Consider the following 23,427-nt stretch of genomic DNA (forward strand, 5'->3'; position numbering starts at 1 on the left):
CCTTTTGATTGAGTGGATGAACCTACCTTAGGAATTTCATCAACTATTCAGGCTATTTTAACTTAAAAGGAATGATAAGAAACGTTATGTAAGTTCCATTCCATCTGGGTTAGGCTTAAGAAACAATTGGGGCATGAAGTCAGAAACAGTGAGAACATGGCTGAAACATGTTTTTATATTTACATAAATAAAATGGGTAAAGACTTAGCATCAGCTAAATTGATGTATTTAGGAGACACTCTTATCTAAAGTGACTTATACTATAACTAAATTGGTCCATTCTATACACTACTGTACATGAAGATTTGTCCAATCCAAGTAAATTCAGACATCAAACAGTAAGATATAGTCTCAAATGCACATGGCATGTTGTCAAATGCCATCATATTACAAGTTATTTGTTCACATGAAGACTTTAGTAAGAGAGAGAGAAATATATATATATATATATATATATATATATATATATATATATACACATATACATACATACATACATACATACATACACAGTAATTTGTGACTTTAATTTTACGTACAATTTTAAGTCATGTTATATAATTTCCAAATACTGTATGAACAGAATAATCACTAATTATTCATAATCACTTTGAATTCAGCAAGTTCATTCCATAAATTATTTATTAGATTGATTCAAACGGTAGGTTGCAAATCTTTTGAATAATTTATTAAAAGGATTGGATCTAATGAGTCATTTATGTGTGAATCGGAATACACTTTTTGCAGAGTGCATTTTTGATTCCCAAAACAAAAAAAAAAAAACAAAAAAAAAAAAGAAAGAAAAAAGAGGATAACATTTCAGGATTTCTCCCCAAATGAACTTCTATGGTGCCCCCGAGTTTGAACTTCCAAAATGCAGTTTAAATGGAGCTTCAAAGGGCTCTAAATGATCCCAGCAGAGGAAGAAGGGTCTTATCAACTGAAACGATCAGTTATTTTCTAAAAAAAAAAATGTACAATTCATATACTTTTTAACCTCAAACACTCATCTTGTCTCTACATGAACTCTGTGTATTCTGGTACCTGACAGTTAGGGTGTGTCAAAAATCCAATTTTCTCTTCCAACTTGAAAAAAAAAAAAAAAACACCCTACATCGCTGTTTTACCTTTTTTGAAAAGGCCATTTGACCTTCTTTGCATGTTCACTTTGTAAACACTGGGTTGGTACTTCTGCAGTGATGTAGGACAATTTTGAAGCTGAGGAGCAAATGAGATGGGAGTTTTTTGACATATCCTACCTGTCATGAACCGGAATACACAGAGTTCATGCAGAGCTAGACAAGACAAGTGTTTGAGGTTAAAAAGTATATATGCATTTTGGAAGTTCAAACTTGAGGGCACCATAGAAGTTCATCATATGGAAATAAATCTTGAAATTGTTTTCCTCAAAAAACTACATTTCTTTATGACTGAAGAAAGAAAGACATGAACATCTTGGATGACAAGGGGGTGAGTACATCATCTGTAAATTTTTGCTCTGGAAGTGAACTGCTCCTTTAACTTTTCCGTGAATCGGACTACACTGTTCACGTGTTATGTTGCGTGCAGCAAAAATAAATAAATAAATAAATAAAATTAAAAATTAAAAAATTGTGATGTTTTGGCTCACATTTAACAAAAACCCACCAATTCACTATCTCAACAAATTAGAATATGGTGACATACCAATCAGCTAATCAACTCAAAACGAAGAAGAAGAAATGGACTGTTGCCTAGTGGTCCAAAGTTCTCTTTTCAGATGAGAGCAAGTTTTGTATTTCATTTGGAAACCAAGGTCCTAGAGTCTGGAGGAAAGGTAGAGAAGCTCATAGCCCAAGTTGCTTGAAGTCCAATGTTAAGTTTCCTCAGTCTGTGATGATTTGGGGTGCAGTGTCATCTGCTGGTGTTGGTCCACTGTGATTTTTGAAAACCAAAGTCACTGCAACCGTTTACCAAGAAATTTTAGAGCACTTCATGCTTCCTTCTGCTGACCAGCTTTTTAAAGATGCTGATTTCATTTTCCAGCAGGATTTGGCACCTGCCCACACTACCAAAAGCACCAAAAGTTGGTTAAATGACCATGGTGTTGGTGTGCTTGACTGGCCAGCAAACTCACCAGACCTGAGGAAACTGAGAAACAAGAGACCAAAAAATGCAGATGAGCTGAAGGCTAATGCCAAAGAAACCTGGGCTTCCATACCACCTCAGCAGTGCCACAGACTGATCACCTCCATGTCATGGCAAATTGAGGCAGTAATTAAAGCAAAGTAGCCCCTACCAAGTAATGAGTACATATACAGTAATGAACATACTTTCCAGAAGGCCAGCATTCAATAAAATTAGTCTTATGAAATATTCTAATTTGTTGAAATTAGGGATGCACCGAATATTAGGCCACCGAAACTTTTCGGCCGAAAATGGCCCAAAAGTGCATTTTCGGTTTTCGGCCGAAAGACTTTTATCACCGAAACAACACGGCCGAAACAGTATGTTGTCGCAAACAGAAACCGCAGCCTGCACGTGCTTGTCTGAAACAACACGTCTGCTGTGTGGACGTATTTCAGTGTATCTGAGAAAGACCCACGGATAGCGATTTGCAAAACTTGTAATGCCGAAATTTCAAGAGGGATTGTGTCTGCAGTAATGAGAGCAGAGATCGGCGCTTTGCGCTGACAGATGTGGCTTTCAGTGAGTGAAAAACAATGGCTTTACGTTGCTGTTACGTCACAACATTTTAAAGATATGCCCTTTCTATATACTGTATTTTTATAAATAATTATGTTTTAAACTGTGGAGGTGAGCCAATGGATATATCACACAAGCAACGTGAAATCTGCGCAATATATTAAAGTGAAAGTGAAAGCTGACGTGCTTTCAGCATCTGACCTGCATTCTCTCAGAGACAATGAGAGACGATTATACTTCATATGCTGATATTAATTCAGTCCCCTAATATTGTGTAAGTGTTGTTTTTTGAAATACTTAAATAAAGCTCTTAATTTGATGAAACTTCAAAAGGCTATCCATTGAATAAATATGAGCGCTGCACGTTTCAAAGTCATTTGTTGCGCTGCTTTGTTTACCATTCTGACAGCGCCTCCTGCTGGAAGAGAAACACATAGAGTTGTAAATGTGAACTGATGGATAATGTGTTATAAAAATTTTAACAATTTTAACAAAGGCAGTAAAATATATGTATATGTTATTTAAGTAATATAATACTTGATTGATAATAATTGTTTAAATTAATATAATTGATTTATTCTTTGAAACTTTAATATTAAATGCAATTGCAATGCCTTGATTTTAATCAAATTAGTACACAGTCATAGCCATAAATGCAATGGTACTAATAATTGGCATAATTCTTTCGGTGTTTCGGTTTTCGGTTTTCGGCCTTGGTTTCCTCTTTTTCGGTTTTCGGTTTCGGCCAAGAATTTTAATTTCGGTGCATCCCTAGTTGAAATAGTTAATTGGTGTTTTTTTAAAACGTGAGCCAAATCATCACAATTAAAAGAACCAAAGATTTAAACTACTTCAGTCTGTGTGCATTTAATTTATTTAATACACAAGTTTCACCATTTGAGTTGAATTACTGAAATAAATGAACTTTTCCACAACATTCTAATTTATTGAGATGCACCTGTATATATATATATATATATATATATATATATATATATATATATATATATGTATATGTTGCTATAATTTTTTGGTACACAGTCTTTTTTCCTCTCCACATCCAAAGAGATAGCAAACTCAGGTAAAATGTGACTTATTCTGCAGTGAGGCTGTAGATTCAGTACTGCAGAAAACACCAGCATAGAGTAAAAGATCAATCTTAAGATCAATATTGAAAAAAAGTGTAGACTGCATTTTAATGTTCAGTTGTTGGAAACTAAATTGAATCTATGTCTACGAAATCATCTTTACATCTTCTGTGGTGATTTCTTTTTTGTGAAGTCAGTGGATTATTTTTGGCAGGTTGCTTTTATATTTTTGAACGTAGCTGTATGATTTTTGCTCCTTCTGTTTTTAGTTACATCGCAGCTTCTGTTCATTCACACTTTGCTGCCCATGCAACAAGAGCCTGTCATCACTGATGTGAGCATCAGCACGGTCCGATTTCCTGGAGGAAGACTGTCAATTTGGTTAAATCTCAAGCTTTTTTTCCCCTTCAAAGGTCATTCTGGTTTCTCTCAGCAGTAATTTTATTTAATACGCTTGAAAATGTACGGATACCCTTGACACATACTCTATATATCCCTGTTTTCCATTCAGACATGATCTGTTTGTGTTTGTTTGACTGTATGTATGTGGATTCATGCTATTTGTGTCATCACTGATACACTCCCTGAAGTCACATTGGATAAAAATCATTGATGCCCTTGTTCAGCGAACAGAAAATAGCCAGACGTGACCATTCAACAGTAGATGCTTTCCATCCGCTGAATCCCATTTCAGTCATATTGGACACATAAGATCATGCTCAGTCGTTTTATTAAGGACATCGGGTCAATACTTCCAGCCATTGAAACATATGTTTTCAGTTGTTGTATTTATGTAGCATATTTAGTTGGCTTGTATTTCAGCTCCATGCAGTATTACACACCAACTCAAGCACAACAAAAGCTATGAATATCCACAATACAGCACAATATTAGGGTTCTGGAAGTGGATAATTCATTATTTTTGTCCCTAGGGAAACTAGAGGTTTTTAATGATAAGTGGGCCATGCACTCCCATGAAGCATTGCAAATGAAGTCATCTCCATACACACCAACTACTTTCATGAATTAAAAATAAATAAATAAATTAATTAAAATAATGTTTGTTTGTTTGAATAATAATAATAATAACAACAATAATTGATAATAATGATAATTCTGATATTATCATTATTATTATTAAACTGGTTCAATAACAAAATAAATAAATAAATAAATGTTTCATCAGAAAATAAAAAAATGGTAAAACAGTAAGATACTGCATAATATGACTTAAAAATTATTATTAAAGTTAAAAATAATGACATTTTCATGGTAAGGTTTATAGTTTGAATAATAATAAAAAGAAGAATGATAATGATAATGATAATAATAATAATAATAATAATAATAACAAAAATAATTGCACTGATAAAAAAATGTAACAACAAAACCAGTTTAATCTATCTATCTATCTATCTATCTATCTATCTATCTATCTATCTATCTATCTATCTATCTATCTATCTATCTATCTATCTATCTATCTATCTATCTATCTATCTATATAAAAGTGTCTAGTCACTATTTCACTATTCATTTCTGAGTGTGAGGTAAAGCATAACATATCAGTGTCCATCTCTTTTGGAAATAACTTTTACATTTTAATAATTCCAATTGATCTTGAACTGAATTATTCAGATGATTCCTAATCCAATATTTGCCCATGGCCGCACCTAACATACATCAGAGCGTATAAAAAAAAAAAAAAAGAAAACCCTCCACCAATAACCGGAATCCTCTGCTCTCACGGGGAGATAGAAATATATCAATACTCCCCTATTTATTAAAAGCAATGGCGCTGGCTTGAATCGGGCCCTTAAATGGACCACATCAATTTGCCTCCCCCATTTTCATTGCCTCCATTAGATGAATGAGCCTAAGCGAGCACCGCTGCCGCATAAAGCACAACAGAGCGACAAAAGAGGCTTCGTACGGCGTGGCGCAGGGCCGACGTGAGGCTAGCGAGGCCCGGTGCCGTGACAGTGCTTGAGTAATGACTTTCACTGTGCTTGTCAGCGCTAGATTTATGTGGCCTACGCAGCAAGTCCACTCAAAGTATCTTAAAGCAAGTGTTTTTTGAGCAGTGCTCTCATGCTGCAATACGCCTGACCTCTGCTCCTTTTTATCCCTGTCCCTTCTGGTGGAAATTGGCCTTTATGACAGGTTTGCGCACGAGGGTGTGCCGTCGCATCTCCAGATGATACCAAGAGCAATCATGCGCTTTTCAAATGCACCGATTGACAATCAAAACAAGCGGCGCAGAGGTGAAAGTGGAATCAGTTTGAGCTGACGAGAAGTGGTACCTTTGGCAAAAGATGCCAAATTGTTTTTAAGGATGTCAGATATCAGGGTTTGAGCACGTAGATAAAGGAATTGGCATTTCGAGCGAGCTGTTGGTTGGTGTTTTCTGTTCCGTGGTCTCTCGTGGACGCTTGTGCTTACTTCTTCTGCCAAGCCGCTAATTAACTCGGAGTGATCTCATTTTGAAGCGTCAATCTAGAACGACGTGGCCGACCTTGCGATGTGATAGATTCATAAACGTTTTCACAGAGCAATTATCAAGAGCAGAGGGAACTGATGGGGAACCGTGGAGTTTCACATACAAGCATTTGGCAGAGCAGACACAACCGAGATGCGGTTTTCACAATATAATAATTCCCAAGCTGAGGTATTAGAAAGAGAAGAGCTGCGCTGAGCCAAGTGGCTGTTATTTATTTATTTTTACAGTTATTAAAATGTGTATTTATATAGATAGATTTTTTTCAGTGTTTAAGTAGTGCTTTAGTTCCTCACAAAACCATTTCCAGGACACATTTTGGTTTGCAATACTATATAATACAATAAAATGAATAAAAAACAAATACATACATACATACATACAGTCAAGCCCGAAATTGTTCATACCCCTGCCAAATTCTGACTTAAAGGTGCAATAGAATGCATTTATACAATATTTTTAAACTGTTCTCTGATATCTACATAGAAGGTATATGGCATAGGAAAGGGCAAAACATCTCCAGAAATGGTTTTACAGGTCCATTTACAACCCTAGGATTTGCCCCTACAATGAAATGCTCTCTTATTTGGAAGCTTCATGAATATTAATGAGCTCTGCTCTGATTGGCTGTTTCACAGAGCTCAATAGCTCACACATGGATAAAAATATATATTTAATTAGGAGCTCTAGCCGCTTTTAATATGCAGTTTGTTGAATCTGCCGTTTTGAATCTTGAAAATTGCCATGCAAATGTCAAAATGTCTTTATGGTCCCAAATGAAACATAAAATTAAAAATAAAATAAAACAAAATAAAAACAATAATAAAATAAATAAAAAATAAAATAGAAAAATTTAATTTAATTTAATTATAAATGTTTTACTTCAGTTTGTATTTGTTAATTCTCAATAGTTATCCTCATTAGATCTGTAATTCAGTCTCTTTACTGTAATACAGTATGAATGTGGGAATTCTTCACATTATGATAATGAGAAATGGTGGGTTAAATGTCCTTAATTGGCATGCACGTCAAAATTCCTATATGGTCCTAAATGAGACATACAATATAATAAAATAAAAACAGAAAAATAAACAGGAAAAAAATAAAAATAAAATAGAAATACATGAAATAAAATAGAAAAAAGAAAAAGAAAATTAAATCAAAATAAAATAAAATAATATTAATTATAAATGTTTTACTTCAGTTTGGATTCGTTAATTCTCAGGAGTTATTCTCATTAGATCTGTATTACTGTAACAACATTTTTTTTTTCACAGTGATGAGGGAACTCTTCACGTTTTGTCACAAGGATGGTCTGAGACGAGCGGATCCATATGCAGCATTTAATTGTACAGGCAAACAAACACAAAGGGGCAGGCAGAAATCGTAGTCAAACACAGGCAGAATGGTCGGGGCAGGCAGCGAGAATCAAACACGGGAAGGAGTCCAGGAATCAAAACACGGGAAAACAAACACGGGAAGAAACGCTCAGAAATGCAGCCGGGGCAATACAAGACTTCGCGAAGAAGCTGTGTGTGTGAGTGGTTTATGAACAGTCAGTGTGATGAGAAACAGATGCGTGCAGCAATCAGTGCAGTGGGTCACGAGGAGCAGGTGTGAGCAGTGATTGGTGCAGTGGCTTGTGGGGGATGAAGTCCATGATGTGTAGTGCAAGAGTTTGTGATGACAGGACGACAGAGGCTCAAATCGTGACAGAGCCCCCCACCTAAGAGCGGCTTCCAGACGCTTCAAATACCTGTTCGGGAGAGTGATGGAGTGGGCATGGCACAGAGGCATGAATGGAGGCCCCGGTCCATGTGCAGGTGGAGAACCAGGAGACTGAGGCAGAGCCGACGGAGGGAGAAGCCATGGTGGAGGAAGGGTTGGCTCCTCCATGGGGCCGACCGACGGAGGTGGAGCCGGTGGAGCCCGAGGCGGAACCGGAGAGTCGAAGGTCATAAGCGACACCGAGGATCCAGAGGGCCAAGGCGGTGATGGAGGTCCGGAGGTACACGGCGGAGCCGGAGCGACAGAGGACCGAGGCTGTGCCCGCGAGAGGGAGGAGGTCCACAGAGCCGGTAGGACGGAGCGACGAGGCGCAGCCGGAGGAGTAGAGTCCAGAGGCGAAGGTGGGGCGACGACCGACCAGGGCGGAGCCGGAGGGACGATGGAGCCCGGTGGAGCTGGTGGACCGACGGCCGACAGCGGAGACGAGGGAGCAGAGAGCCGGGGTGGAGCCGCAGGGTCGGAGGGCCGAGGCGGAGTCCAGGACTCTGAGGCTGGAGGCGATGGTGAGGGATCCTCCAGCCAGGGCACCGATGGAGACTGGCAGTCCCACGGCAAGTCCTCTGCACCGAAGGTGGGTTGAAGGTTAGCAGAGGGACTGTCAGGAGACAGAGGTGGTAGGACTGGGGCAGTGGGGAGGGTGGGTGGGAGACTCGACAGTCCATACATGGCCTCCGTGGCCAGAACGGGGAAAATATACAGTCCATAAATGGCCTCCGTGGCCTGAACAGGGCAGACAGGAATCTCAGGACGGCTGGACGGAACCAGCGGAGGCTCTGGAAGGCTGGGCGGTACCAGCGGAGGCTCTGGAAGGCTGGGCGGAACCAGCGGAGGCTCTGGAAGGCTGGGCGGAACCAGCGGAGGCTCTGGAAGACGGGACGGAACCAGCGGAGGCTCTGGAAGGCTGGGCGGAACCAGCGGAGGCTCTGGAAGACTGGACGGAACCAGCGGAGGCTCTGGAAGGCTGGGCGGTACCAGCGGAGGCTCTGGAAGGCTGGGCGGAACCAGCGGAGGCTCTGGAAGGCTGGGCGGAACCAGCGGAGGCTCTGGAAGACTGGACGGAACCAGCGGAGGCTCTGGAAGGCTGGGCGGAACCAGCGGAGGCTCTGGAAGACTGGACGGAACCAGCGGAGGCTCTGGAAGGCTGGGCGGTACCAGCGGAGGCTCTGGAAGGCTGGGCGGAACCAGCGGAGGCTCTGGAAGGCCGGACGGAACCAGCGGAGAACAAACACGGGAAGAAACGCTCAGAAATGCAGCCGGGGCAATACAAGACTTCGCGAAGAAGCTGTGTGTGTGAGTGGTTTATGAACAGTCAGTGTGATGAGAAACAGATGCGTGCAGCAATCAGTGCAGTGGGTCACGAGGAGCAGGTGTGAGCAGTGATTGGTGCAGTGGCTTGTGGGGGATGAAGTCCATGATGTGTAGTGCAAGAGTTTGTGATGACAGGACGACGGAGGCTCAAATCGTGACACGTTTATTTCTATCATTCTATGATAATGAGAAATGGTGGGTTAATTGCCATTCAAATGTCAAAATGTCTTCATGGTCCTAAATAAGACAAAATAAAAAAATAATAAAAAAAAATAAATAAAAAAATAAATAAAATAAAATAAATAAATTAAATTAAATTAAATTAAATTAAATTAAATTAAATTAAATTAAATTAAATTAAATACACATTGTGGCATTGTTTTTAATGACAAGTTCTCACATTATAATGAATTTAAGGCTTTTAATTCAGTTTGGATTTGTTAATTCTCGGTAGTGATTCTCATTAGATCTGTAATACTGTCTCATAACTGTAATACAGCATCAACATTTTTTTGTTTCACAGTGATAAGGAAATTCTTCACATTATGATCATGAGAAATGGTGGATTAAATGTGCTTAATTGCCATGCAAATGTCAAATTCTCACATTATAATGCATTTAAATGTTTTACTTTACTAATTATCAGTGGCAATTCTTATTAGATCCTCATTACTGTAATACAACATTATCAACAATTTTTTTCACATTACAGTTAATTTTTTTTTTTTTTTTTTTCTGTTGAAACATAGTCCAGATGTGACAGGTATCGTTGGATTCACTTGTCCACTGTTCTCCGTAAATAAAGATTGACACTTGCTGTTGTCGTGTTGGTCTGAGTATTTGTCTCTGTAAATTATATTTTAATTGAACTAATTAATTTCAAATGAGTATTTAACCTTGTTATTGTCCAGTGGTAACAAATTATTGTGTTATATTTCCATGTTAGTTATTAAATTTTATAAGATGGCTTGAAAACACTCTAAGATTCATTAGTGATACTGCCATGAGTATCCAAGGAGCAGCTGTGTGTTTTGAGAGCTAATCTTCATTTTGTTTCAGTCGTGTCCATGAGACAGAGTAAAGCACTTGCCCTGAGAGTGCAGGAAAGAGACGAGACCAGATGACGTTCTTTGGCAATATTAAAAATAAATAAATAAAATAAACCGGCCTAGAGTTAAACATAAAACAAATCCAAATGGTTGGATTACAGGTAGTGGTTTTGTGGTTTCTCTGGTGCAGTTTGTATTGTTCACGCTGTTTATGTATCATATTACAGGTTAGATTTACCAAGGTACCCTTGTTTTGACATAATGTAAATCCTTTCCCTATGTATGTAGCAGACACACAAAGACTTTGCAAGCACAGGCAGCTTCATATTTCACCTTTTAGACAGATAATCCAAAATAACCTTCCATACGAGAGACTTCTCTTATCCCCTTTAATCTGATCCTAGATCAGCTATACATTTACGCTCTCCAAGGAGAAACTCTGGATTCCACCATTCATCTTTTCTGTGGTACATTTAAAATCATTTGATATAACAATCTAAAAAAGCCTCAAAGGAACTCCTCTTCTGTCACACAAGAAAAAACACTGTATGGAAATAATTGATTTGACTGTGATACTGCCGCTGAAGTTACTCGGGATATGCAGAAGAACTGTCTGCAACGTGTTCTGCTTGTTAGTGAGCTACAAACCGGACTAAAAAAAATAAAAAATCACAAGCTGATGTTGATGCATCTTAACTGTGATTTTGAGAACTCAGGAATAGATCACCCAAAAATAAACATTTTGAAAAAGTGCTCACCCTTAGGCCATCCAAGATGTAGATGAGTTTCTTCATGGGAACAAATTTAGCATTACATCAATTGCTCACCAATGGATCCTCTGCAGTGAATGGGTGCCGTCAGATTGAGAGTCCAAACTGCTGATAAAATCATCATATTAATCCACAAGTAATTTACATTATTATAGATTACGGACTAGTGATGGTTTAGAGTTAATACTGATCCATTGGTGAGCAAATTATGCAATGCAAAATTTATCCAAACCTGTTCTGATGAAGAAACAAACTCGTCTACATCTTGGATGGCCTGAGGGTGAGTAAATATTCAGTCATTTTTCATTTCTTTAAATCATAATCCAGATATGCATCTTCAGTGTTTGGCATGCTACTTTAAAAAAGTAGTCAGTAACTAAGTAAGTATGTAACTGAGTTACATCATTATAAAAGTAACCACTTACCAGAGAATGCAACTATTGTGTTACTTTAAAAAAAAAAAGTTTAAATATGTAAAATAACTTGGATGTCCCCAATATTAAATATATTAAATGATTGAAATGCACACTAAAGAGAATAAATCAGTATTATAAAACATTGTACACTAATCAACATTATGTTGCTGTGAGACATTGTGAGAGACACCTATGAAATTCAATAAATTATTCTAAATATTATCTATCAACCCTCTACAGACACCTTAGCAATAAAATCGCCATTGGCTAGTACATGTTTTAGTTTACTCACTCAGACTACTATTAAATATCTCATTAATAGCACCGTTTTTTTTTTTTTTTATATATATATCTGAAAGTACACTTAGCATCAGTAAGTCAAGCATTATAATATGTGACCCCAGACCACAAAGCCAGCCACTAGGGTCAATTTTTGGTCGAGATACAACTATTTGAAAATCTGGAATCTGAGGGTGCAAAAAAATAAAGAAAATCACCTTTAAAGTTGTCCAAATTAAGTTCTTAGCAAGGCATATTTCTAATCAACAATTAAGTTTTTATATATTTATGGTAGGGAATGTACAACATATTTTCATGGAACATAATTTTTACTTAATATACTAATGATTTTTTGGCATAAAATAAAAATTTGGACCAATACTATGTATTTTTGGCTATTGCTACAAATATACGCGTTGTAATTAAGACAACGTCTCCATATGTATGTCTTAATTTTGTGGTCCAGATGAGATAACAAAACTACTATGAAGTCTACTAATAATAACAATTTAAAACCCACTAAGGATTAATGAGCTGCTGGGTTCATGAATATTAATCACATTGTCTGTGTTCGCTTGATCTGATTTGCTGAAATCAAAACAGGGACAATAATAGTTGAGCGCCAGCCAATGAGATTGCGCATTAGTTCCGTCTACTACCGGAGAGCTGAAGAATTCCAAAGGAACTCTGTTGTTTTTACAGGAAAATACAACAGAGAATATCGTTTACATGTAGCACGTCAATTCTGCACGTTATGTATGACTTTATACATAGGTTCTTTCTGGTCCTCGAATCTGATTGGCTGATAGGAGTGTGATGTTAGAGCAATATCAGAACTCCAACAGCCATTTCACAGTTTAATCATACTACTCTGTGTGCTGTAATTCTTTCAGCGAGTGTCATGGCGAATGCCCAAATCCAGTATCATTTATAAATATTACTCTTTTTGTGTTACGGAATGTAGTTTTAAGAGGTTTCAGGTGAGAATGCACTTGTTTATAGTTCAAATATGCAGTTTATTAGTAAAGATAATGTTTTCTTTCAAAATTTACTTCAACATTTTCGGACATGACAGCTCAAGATTGTCAGCGGGCGTTTAGCGCTTGTGAATCCACCCGAGAGCAACCTCAACCCGGCCAGATCTTCTGGAATTTACCGCTGTCTCTGTAGTGGTTAAACATGAGATGTAATTAATTTGGGGTAAATCTAACAGCCAGTCTTTGGTCTCATTAATCTATTATTTGTTCCAGAGAAGATAGTTTTGGCAAAATCTCATGTTTATGTAAATTCAATGCTGTATATCAGAATGCTGCCTTTCTAATTTGTAACTGAATTGCCTAGCAACTTTTTTGATGGCTGGTTTGTTGTTGTTGTTGTTTATTAATCTAAATGATTAAAAGTGTATATAAACATTTTTTTATATAAATAATATATTCAATAATAGTGTTTAGTATTAAGAAACAATGTGTGTTCACGATGTTGATTTTAGTTACATTGTTCTGCTATTAGATGGCGACGAGGCTGTTTTTATGAGTGAGTAAGCCGTAAAGACGGAAATTTTAAACGGAAAAAAACAAAGGCTTTAAGCGGAAGTTATTTTTAGCTTCAACAATAGCTTGATACGAGACGAGACCGATCTGAATGTTTTGGGCTCAGCTGTTCAACTGTCAAACTCTGATTTGAGGAAGGAAGTAGTTTGCACAAAAGAGGACTTTTAAAGACACTTTGTTGTTATTTTGTTTATTTACACACTCGTGCCATTAAACTGTTGAATAAGCAAAATATCCCAAACGTAGACTTGAAATATGGCTGTATATCTGCACGCTGTGATTACCTACGACCAAATCCGTGCCGTCAAATACAGATGTGCTGCACATCCATTCAGAAGAACTGAAAAATAAAATGATATATTATAATAAATTATAGCGACACTGCATTTTATTGTCAAAAACAGTAAAAATATTGTAATGGGGGAAACAGTAATTTGTTTGATAACTCGTTACTGAAAACAATAACGCTGTTTATTTATAATGCCGTTATTCCCATCACTGTACATCTTGTTTTCTAGTATTTAAACATTCATTAAACAACACATTTACTCGAGAATCAAAATTGTGTAAGAAACATCAGTCTAAGATTAGACTGAGTTAGACTTTTGCATACTGTCTATACTACTGTATATAAAGTTCCACATAAAATAATTAAAATGACCTAATTTGTGAAGTGATTCAGTTGATTTCCTGTGAGTAGCGCCTCTTTCCTGCAGTTCCCTTTAATGATAAAAATGCAGGTTAGAATCCATTTAAAATCACTTTATCTTGTTTTTACCGCCTACCATGTGAACTGGCCTTAATACGGTAATGAATGCTGATAGATTATCTGATTCAGAGACAACATGGACTTTTAAAGTATTTTTTAACTGCTACATTATTTAGAGAAATAAGACTTTGAATAAAATCTCCAGCTGTAATTTTGGCGTGTTCATGTAATGTAAAGTGACTGACTAGATTTATGCATCACTTTTTTTTTTTTTTTTTTTTGCCAGTTCTGTCTCAAACCAAGCAAATCATAATGCTATCAGAAGAGCAGATCAAGTACAAACTCTCCTTGTGCCATTAATCCTAAAATGCAACCAAATACATCCATATTATTTTCTTCATAAATGGGAAGTTATTTTACTTCACTTAGTTGTCAAGGCAATTTTTCATCTAATGTTTACATCTCTTTTTTATTTTAGCTTTATTAAAACTAACTAAATTATATTTCAATACTTTCAGCTTCAGTTAACAACAGTGTGACATATCTTCAGTGTCTTCTTTTCAAAAGCTGAATCTACACATTCTTTCTATTTTCTCTGCCATGGGTTAAGAGTCATTATATATTCTCCTCATTGTCTTTGTGTCCGTAACACTAAAATAGTCTCTTTGTTGATGTATAAGAAGCGTTAGATATTGAAAATACTCATCATTTACTTAGCACGTAGTTGCAAAAATGCTGCATTAAAGTTCTGGTAAAAAAGTTTCACTTCATTTCGTATTTCAAAGAGAATAAACACTGTATTCTCTGTAATCTGTTATCTGCCTTCCGTAGCAGTACGGTCTTTTATGTTTTATTCATTACAACTTGAAGAATAATGATTCTGATTGAAATGTAATTCACAAAACAATTTACAACAAGAGCCTTTTCGTTTCCCCCTGTTTTTCCACCATAGCCATTATTCGTTTGGCTACATCAATTTATGGAAACGCACCCTTAGTTATTTCCTCGTTGAAGTGATTGATTTGTTTGTCGTGGATTGACAGTTTCCTTGTGCATTATTGAACAAAGCTCCACGACTACAATTAACACAATTTCAGCGACAGTCGAAGTGGTAGTTAAGGCAGCGCGCTTGTGCAATGACCCTTTTTTCAAGTTGTCACTTTTTGGGAAACGGAAACACACCCCTAAGTAAAACTGTCAAAACATATAAGGTCTTTTTGGTCGATCTAATATGCACCCATTCAAATTGCTGCATGCTGAGGGAATACTAATGCGAGAGATTTCACCTCATATTTCCACCATTATTCAACCCTTTAGTTTACAATACCAACTTAGGCTCATTGTAAATGCATGACTTTGCCTACATTTTTGCAAAATCTGAATTATGTTGTTCTTGGTACATTTCACTGCATTTTTTAGTTGACACATCCATAAGAGGTGAAAAAAAAAATGCAAAATTATATTGCATTGCTTGTAGCCCATTTTAAAAATAAATGTCCAGTCTCTGTTGCTAAAAAGCATGTTACAGCAGTTCAGAAATAAAATGAGAGAGTGCCTCTAAAAGGTTATGCACCCATCCAATAGCGTTTAAAAAAGTAAATGTGAGATAAAATACATTTGCTAAAGCCACCATGCAATTTTAGCCTTGATTTAAGTCCTTGAGCTCTACCAGGTGGGTTACAGAGCAAGTTTGCCACATAGGAACAGACATACATATGGAGAGGATTATGTGATGCAAACATGAAGCAAATATGAGATTAAAACACACACGCACACACATTTGCTGAAGCAACCTTGTCATTTTAGCTTGCTTATACAAGGCTTTGATCTCTTTTGTGGAGTGTTGTGACTCACATTTCACAGGACTCAAACCCAAGCACTACGTATCGCAAATTAGTGCTGCACCAGGTGGGCTACCGAGCAAGTTTACAATGTAAGAACAGCCAAACATATGGAGCGGATTATGTGATGCAAACATTAAAAAAGCAAACATGAAATTAAAAAACACATTTTCTGAAGCTCTCATGTCATTTTAGTTTGTTTATACAAGGCTTTGAGCTCTTTTGTGGATTGTTGTGACTCGTGTTTCACAGGATTAAAACCCAAGCACTACATATCTCAAATTAAATGCTGCATCAGGTGGGCTACTGAGCAAGTTTACCATGTAAGAAAAGCTGTACATATGGAGCGGAATATGTGATGCAAACATAAGATTAAAACAAAGCACACGCACAGATTTGCTGAGGCAACCTTGTCATTTTAGCTTGTTTATACAAGGCTTTGAGCTCACTTGTGGAGTGTTGTGACTTGTGTTTCACAGGACTCAAACCCAAGCACTACATACCACAAGTTGAATCTGCACCGGGTGGGATAATGAGAAAGTTTACCATGTAAGAACCACCGTACATGTGGAGTGGATTATGTGATGCAAACATAAGATTAAAACAAAGCACACACACAGATTTGCTGAAGCAGCCATGTAATTTTTGTTTGTTTATACAAGGTTTTGATCTATTTTGTGGCATACTGTGACTCATGTTTTATGGTACTCAAACCCAAGCACTATGTATCACAAGTTAAATGCTACACCGGGTGGGTTACTGAACAAGTTTATCATGTAAAAACAGCCATACATTTGGAGCAGATTATGTGATGCAATCATGCCATTTTAGCTTATGAATACAAGGCTTTGAGCTGTTTTGTGGAGTGTTGTGACTCGTGTTTCACAGGTCTCAAACCCAAGCATTATATCGCAAGTTAAATGCTGCACCAAGTGGGCTACCGAGCAGGTTTACTATGCAACAGCCATACATACGGAGCAGATTATGTGATGCAAATGTAACAAAAGCAAACATGAGTAAAAAAAAAAAAAGCTTAAAAAGCTTGATTAAGCATCCTTGTCATTTTAGTTGCTTATATAAGGCTTTGAGCTCTTTTGTGGAGTGTTATGACTTGCGTTTCACAGGACTCAAACCCAAGCACTACTTATCACAAATTAAAGGTGCCATAGAATGCACTGATACAATATTTCAAATTGTTCTCTGATATCCACATAGAAGGTATATGGCTTAGGTAAGGGCAAAAATTCTCCAGAAATGGCTTTACAAGTCCATTTACTATCTTAGGATTTGTCCCTAGAATGAAATGGTCTGTTATTTGAAAGTTTCATGAATAATAATGATGAGCTCTGCTCTGATTGGCGGTTTCACAGACCGGCTCGTTTAGCTATCACACAGCAGGAAGGAAACAAATGGAGGAAAATATATTTTTAATTACGAAGCTCGAGCTGCTATTAATATGCAGGGCACTGAAACTGCTGTTTTGAATGCACAAAGCTGAGCAAGTTTACCATGTCAGAACAGCCATACATATGGAGTGGATTATGTGATGCAAATATAACAAAAAAACAAACATGAGTTAAAACACACACACACACACACACACACACACACACACACACACACACACACACACATGTTGGGTTTACATGTTTTATGGGGACATTCCATAGGCGTAATGGTTTTTATACTGTACAAACCGTACTTTCTATCGCCCTACACCTACCCTACACCTAAACCTAGCCCTCACAGGAGATTGTGCACACTTTTACTTACTCAAAAAAACTCATTGTGCATGATTTATAAGCCTGTTTCCTCATGGGGACCTGAGAAATGTCCCCACAAGGTCAAAATCTACTGGTATTCCTATCCTTGTGGGGACATTTGGTCCCCACAACGTGATGAATACCAGGTACACACACACACACACACACACACACACACACACACACACACACACACACACACACATTTGCTTAAGCAATTTTGTCAGTTTAGCTGCTTATATAAGGCTTTGAGCTCTTTTGTGGACTGTTGTGACTCGTGCTTCACAGGACTCAAACCCAAGCACTACATATTGCAAGTTAAATGCTGCACCAGAACAGCTACCGAACAAGTTCACCATATAAGAACAGCCATACATATGGAGCACATTATGCAATGCAATCGTAACAAAAGCAAATGTGAAAGGTAAAAACACATTTGCTGATGCAACCATGCAATTTTAGCTTAATTTTTACAAGGCTTTGAGCTCTTTTGTAGAGTGTTGTGACTTGTGTTTCACACGACTCAAACCTGAGTGCTCCCTATGGCAAGTGCAATGCTGTACCAGGTGTGCTATCGAGCAAGTTTACTATATCAGAAAAACCACACATATGTATTGGTTTACAAATTATGCTCTACAGTTAAAGTGTTTTGAGGACATAGAATAGTGTTGTGCAAGGAACTGTGCAAAAATAAGTGTTTATTAATCAATAATCTGACTCATAACCATAATTTGTGTGAAAAGAAACAAAATGTGGTGTTTTACAGCCTGTACTGTTCGTTTCACCTGTAAACTGCTTTGAAATGTATGTATATTTTTGCAGTTTTGTAGAAATGTAGGCAGACTCACACATTTCTAATGAGCCCGAGTTGCACAATGCAGTGCAGGTCAAGTAAGGATAAAGCAAAATAGCTCCCAAGAAACTTTGGTGCGTTTGTGCACACCCGATTCTTCTTCCCCCTTCTAAGTCGTGTGTCCTTTCCCCACAAAAGTCTAGGTTGTATGTCCTGAGGCACCAAGACTTTGACAGGAAGGATCTGTCTGGCATGTCTGCAGTAATTAGCGTTGACTGCTTCAGAAGAAAGTCGAGCGGTGCTGGGGCGTCTCTCTTATGTGCAAACGTCTAGGCAGATACTGACCGAGCTTTCGGGAGGCTGCAACTGGACTGACCTTGCGTGGAACAATTTGCTAAGCAGGATTTGTCATGCAATGTTTCCTGACAGTTTGTCAAAGGATTATAGAGTAAACAGTGAGACACATGCATTGTCTTTACTATGTGGGTTTGATGTCTTATTCCAGGGATTTATTCGAGGTTCTTTGAAGTCCAACGCACTGGTTAAATACTACTGATATTGAGAACTATGGTTGGTCAGTTTAAGTCTCAGCTTTGTGACTTTCAATTACATTAGTGTTAAGAGGATATTAGGTGATTTTAGAGTTGAGTAAACATGGCTGGGTTCCAGGGTCAATTGATAAAACATTATTGTGGTGGAGAGGAATTGCAACATCCTGTTCCTGATTTGTTCAGATGAAAAAAGCTTCAATTTTAACTTTGGTGCACCATAACTTTTTTAAAAGCATTATAAATGCATTTTTAAATAAAAAACTATTATATATGCTAGATATTACATTAATATTTTAAATTTAATTCAAATGGACAAACTTGCTACGGAAGTAATTATGGAATTATGGTTACACATGTTTTCTTTGATAATTGGGCAATATATATTTATCAGTAACTATAAATGGACAAATTATATTATATTATATTATATTATATTATATTATATGATTACTTTTATTTATATATGTATCCATTTTTAATTATATGATAGATAAAATGTGATAGATAAAATGTCATTTGGTTGGTGTTCCATTTTATATAAAAAATTGTTCAAGTATTCATTGACTCAATCTCACAGAGAGTTAACTGTGGCCTTTGACAGAAACCACAATTGTGGAATATGACATTAAGGATTCCAGACATTCTATTTCATTTCTGTGGTATCGATTCACTCAGTGGTTTCTGATGTTGAGTACATGATGGTCTTGAAACCCCAACTTCTAGCTGTCTTAGTAATCCCACTTACATCACAATGGGAGGACAAGGGCAGTTTGAGTCATTATGCAACGAGTGTCAGATCAGGACATCATAGATGCAGAGGCCAGATGGGAATACTTAGTGACAAATCATGCTGACTCCAACATGCGGGAACGAGGGGCCAAATTCTGCCTCAGGAATAAATTTGACCCAAGTGCACGAACAAAGACATACAGATAAATTTATTTTTATTTTTGCAGAGGCATAAATCATGTTAGCTTATTCAAGTGCACACATATATTATATACTTGAGTTACATACTCAAGTGTATGCAGTGCTTTGAGTAAAATGTCCATGTGTTCAGGATCAAAATTGCATGTAATATAGTGTTTTGTGTCCAATTGTTACCCATTTAAAAGCAAAACAAATAATTCCTGTACCAAACGCAAACAGTCAAGGTCAAAAGTTTACGTCTTGCAGAATTTGCGAAATGTTAATTATTTTAGCAAAATAAGAGGGATCATACAAAATGCATGTTATTTTTTACTTAGTACTGACCTGAATAAGATATTTCACATAAAACATGTTTACATATAGTCCACAAGAAAAATGCTGAAAAAACTAAGAATTTGTGTGACTTGAAGGTTTTTTCTGAAGAACAGCAGGCAGTTTAACTGTTTAGGACAAGCAAGGGACTCATGAACAACTGTACATAATCAAAAAACACAGCTGTGGATCATTGAGGTAACAACACAGTATTAAGAATCAAGTGTATGTACATTTTTGAACAGGTCATTTCAACTATTTAACTATTATTTTGTGGACTTTATGTAAATGTCTTTTATGTGAAATATCAGTAGCCTACTAAGTAAGGAATAATTGACGACGGGCCGTAGAATTCTTCGAAAATAATGCACACCCGAGGTGGTGATGCGGTCACGACGCGAAGCGGAGTGGCCGTTACACCTCGGGTGTGCATTATTTTCGTAGAATTCTACGGACCGAAGTCAATTATTCCGCTTATACTACAGTTACCACACCTCAAGACATCGATCAAATGATATATTTCAAGACATTCGTCCCGTTTTTATCCTTAAAACGCTATTGTGAGTAGGATTAATTTCTTACGCAGCTCATTCAACAGCTTCGTTGCTAGTTCCAAAACGTCATTTTAGAACTAGTAACGACGCTTGGGCTGTTAATAGCAAAATAATGCCGTTAATAATGAAGTTTAGACAGACCGACAGACAAGCAGACAGACAGAAAGAGTGAGGGAGAGAAACTGTAAAGTGTATGACTTTACCTCTCTCACGTCTGTGTCTCTCAAAGGTGACTGGCAGCATCGTCTCTACTAACAGTTAAACTTTAAGTTCACTTTCTTCAAGACCACGGCGTTGTTACCTCGCGTGTGAGAGCTGTCATGTCGTTTTTAAGTTGTTCATCGTCAGAGCAGCGCTAACAACATTAGCGCGAATGCTAACGCAAGTGCAAACTGTAAGTTATGTGTGTGCGTCTGTGAGGTGAGTGAGAGAGGGCGAGAGAAATGGAGTTTGTGCTTTCCGTACATAATAAAACGTAATATATTGTGGAAAAAAACAGGGAAATAATCTGTCGTTTTTATCCTGATGTTTACTGTATTTATTAGTTTGGCCAGTGTCATTGTGGGTTTTAGTTATTTTGCTGTTTTGGGCTGTAAGGACCTTTGAAATAACTGAAATCGTATGGCGAAGTGATACAGACATGCACTGCGGTCTAAAGCTGCCTGGAACTACGTTCGCCGTGCGTATCCCTGAATATAATGCACACCTCTAGAACGTTCGTCAGCCAATCAGATTCAAGCATTCAACGGCCCTGTAGTATAAATAAAAAATAACATGCATTTTATATGATCCCTCTTGTTTTAGTAAAAAAAAAATACATTTTGCAGATTCTTCAAAGTGCATATAAACTTTTGACCTCAACTGTTCATATTGCTTAATACACATCAGTTAAATAATAATAAAAAAAGTTAATAACTTGCGTCTCGAAACAATATTGGCCATCATTTTGGTCCACCAATGATAATAGTTCCAAAGTCATAAAAAATGAAAAAGCGAAATAAAGTAGTTGTTGGTTCAAGAATGAATCAGTTGTTCATGAATCATTAATTTTTGAATGATTTGGCTGAATAAATGATTCAGTGACTCACTCATTAAGACAATAACTTGTTTTGTTACTGAATTAATCAGACGGTCTAAATTAATCGGATGAGTAAATGACTCAATGAATGAATCAGAGTTTATAAAATAATCGGTTGAGTAAATTCAATGAAACCCTAATAAAGATGTTAACTTGTTTCGTTCCTGAATGAATTAATCTGATGAATGAATGATTCATTGACTCACTCATAAAGTTATTTGTCACTACCTACTTTCACTCAAAAAATTGCTAGTAACATTTACAAATAATAATAATAATAAAGGCAAATAATAATACAGTGAATTAAAAGTCTAGTTTAGAAGTTGGATTTTTTAAAATAACACCAATATACTGTTGAAATCTAATATATACACAAATATAGTAGTCAACATTTGAAGTGGATCAAAAAAAAGTTATTTAAAGTTGTCCTAAGACAAAAAAAAAAAAGGGGATTGTTTTGGCATTAGGACAACTTTGATGCAAGGTTTTGATCCACTCCAAATGATGACTACTAATGATATGATACATAATATAACAGCCTATAATAATATCCTCTTTCTTTCTGCATGCAATTATATGCATTGCATTAGAAAGCCCTCTTTAAAGGTAATTGCCCAGTTAAGTCTTGGCTTTCATTTCATATCATCTGTTTCATTTTAATCCTTCAAGTCCCTACTTAAAAATCCAGGTCACACCGTTTATGTTTCCACAACTGAAAGGTTTGGGTCTTTCATCTGCTAAATCCGATCTTAAGCACATCTTTCAAGAAATTTGTTGCTGGACCACAAGTCTACGTGAGCAAATTGTACTGCCATCACTACCTCCACACTTAAGGGTGTGCAGTTTACTGCAATTCCCCTCGTGTGTGCCGCGAATACTGACAATCCTAATGGACACCAATGTTTCATCAAGGAAAATATCTCTGGATGACAAAAGTACACTGGCTAGACGAAGATCAAAAAGGAAATTGTATTTTCAAATGACATATGCAAGGCTGACACACACAAAAATGGCCTGTGAAAACGATTAGGGCTTTAAAAATACCACATGATTATTTTAAACCACTACAGCAATGCTCTAAGCCATGAAGAACTACAGTAGATCTGTCTAGACAGATGATCTAGGATTGCAAAGTAATGCTAAAACACATTGTCTCACAATTTCTTTTTTTTTTTTTTTTTTTTGTGGTCAAAACGACAATATATATATATATATATATATATATATATATATATATATATATATATATATATAGACATTATCAGAATATGGAGTAAAACTTTATAATAAGAACCAACTACTTAACATTAGTTGCGTTATCTAACATTAACAATAAACTTAATAAAATTATAAATTTATTTGTTGCAAGTTGGTATAAAAACTCATGTAAACTCAGGTCAATTAAATAATATTTCACAGATAAAACATTTTGATATTTATAACCAATGTTAACAAATAGAACCTGA

This window comes from Garra rufa, chromosome 6, assembly GCF_049309525.1.
Source record: "Garra rufa chromosome 6, GarRuf1.0, whole genome shotgun sequence".
Lineage (NCBI taxonomy): Eukaryota > Metazoa > Chordata > Actinopteri > Cypriniformes > Cyprinidae > Garra > Garra rufa.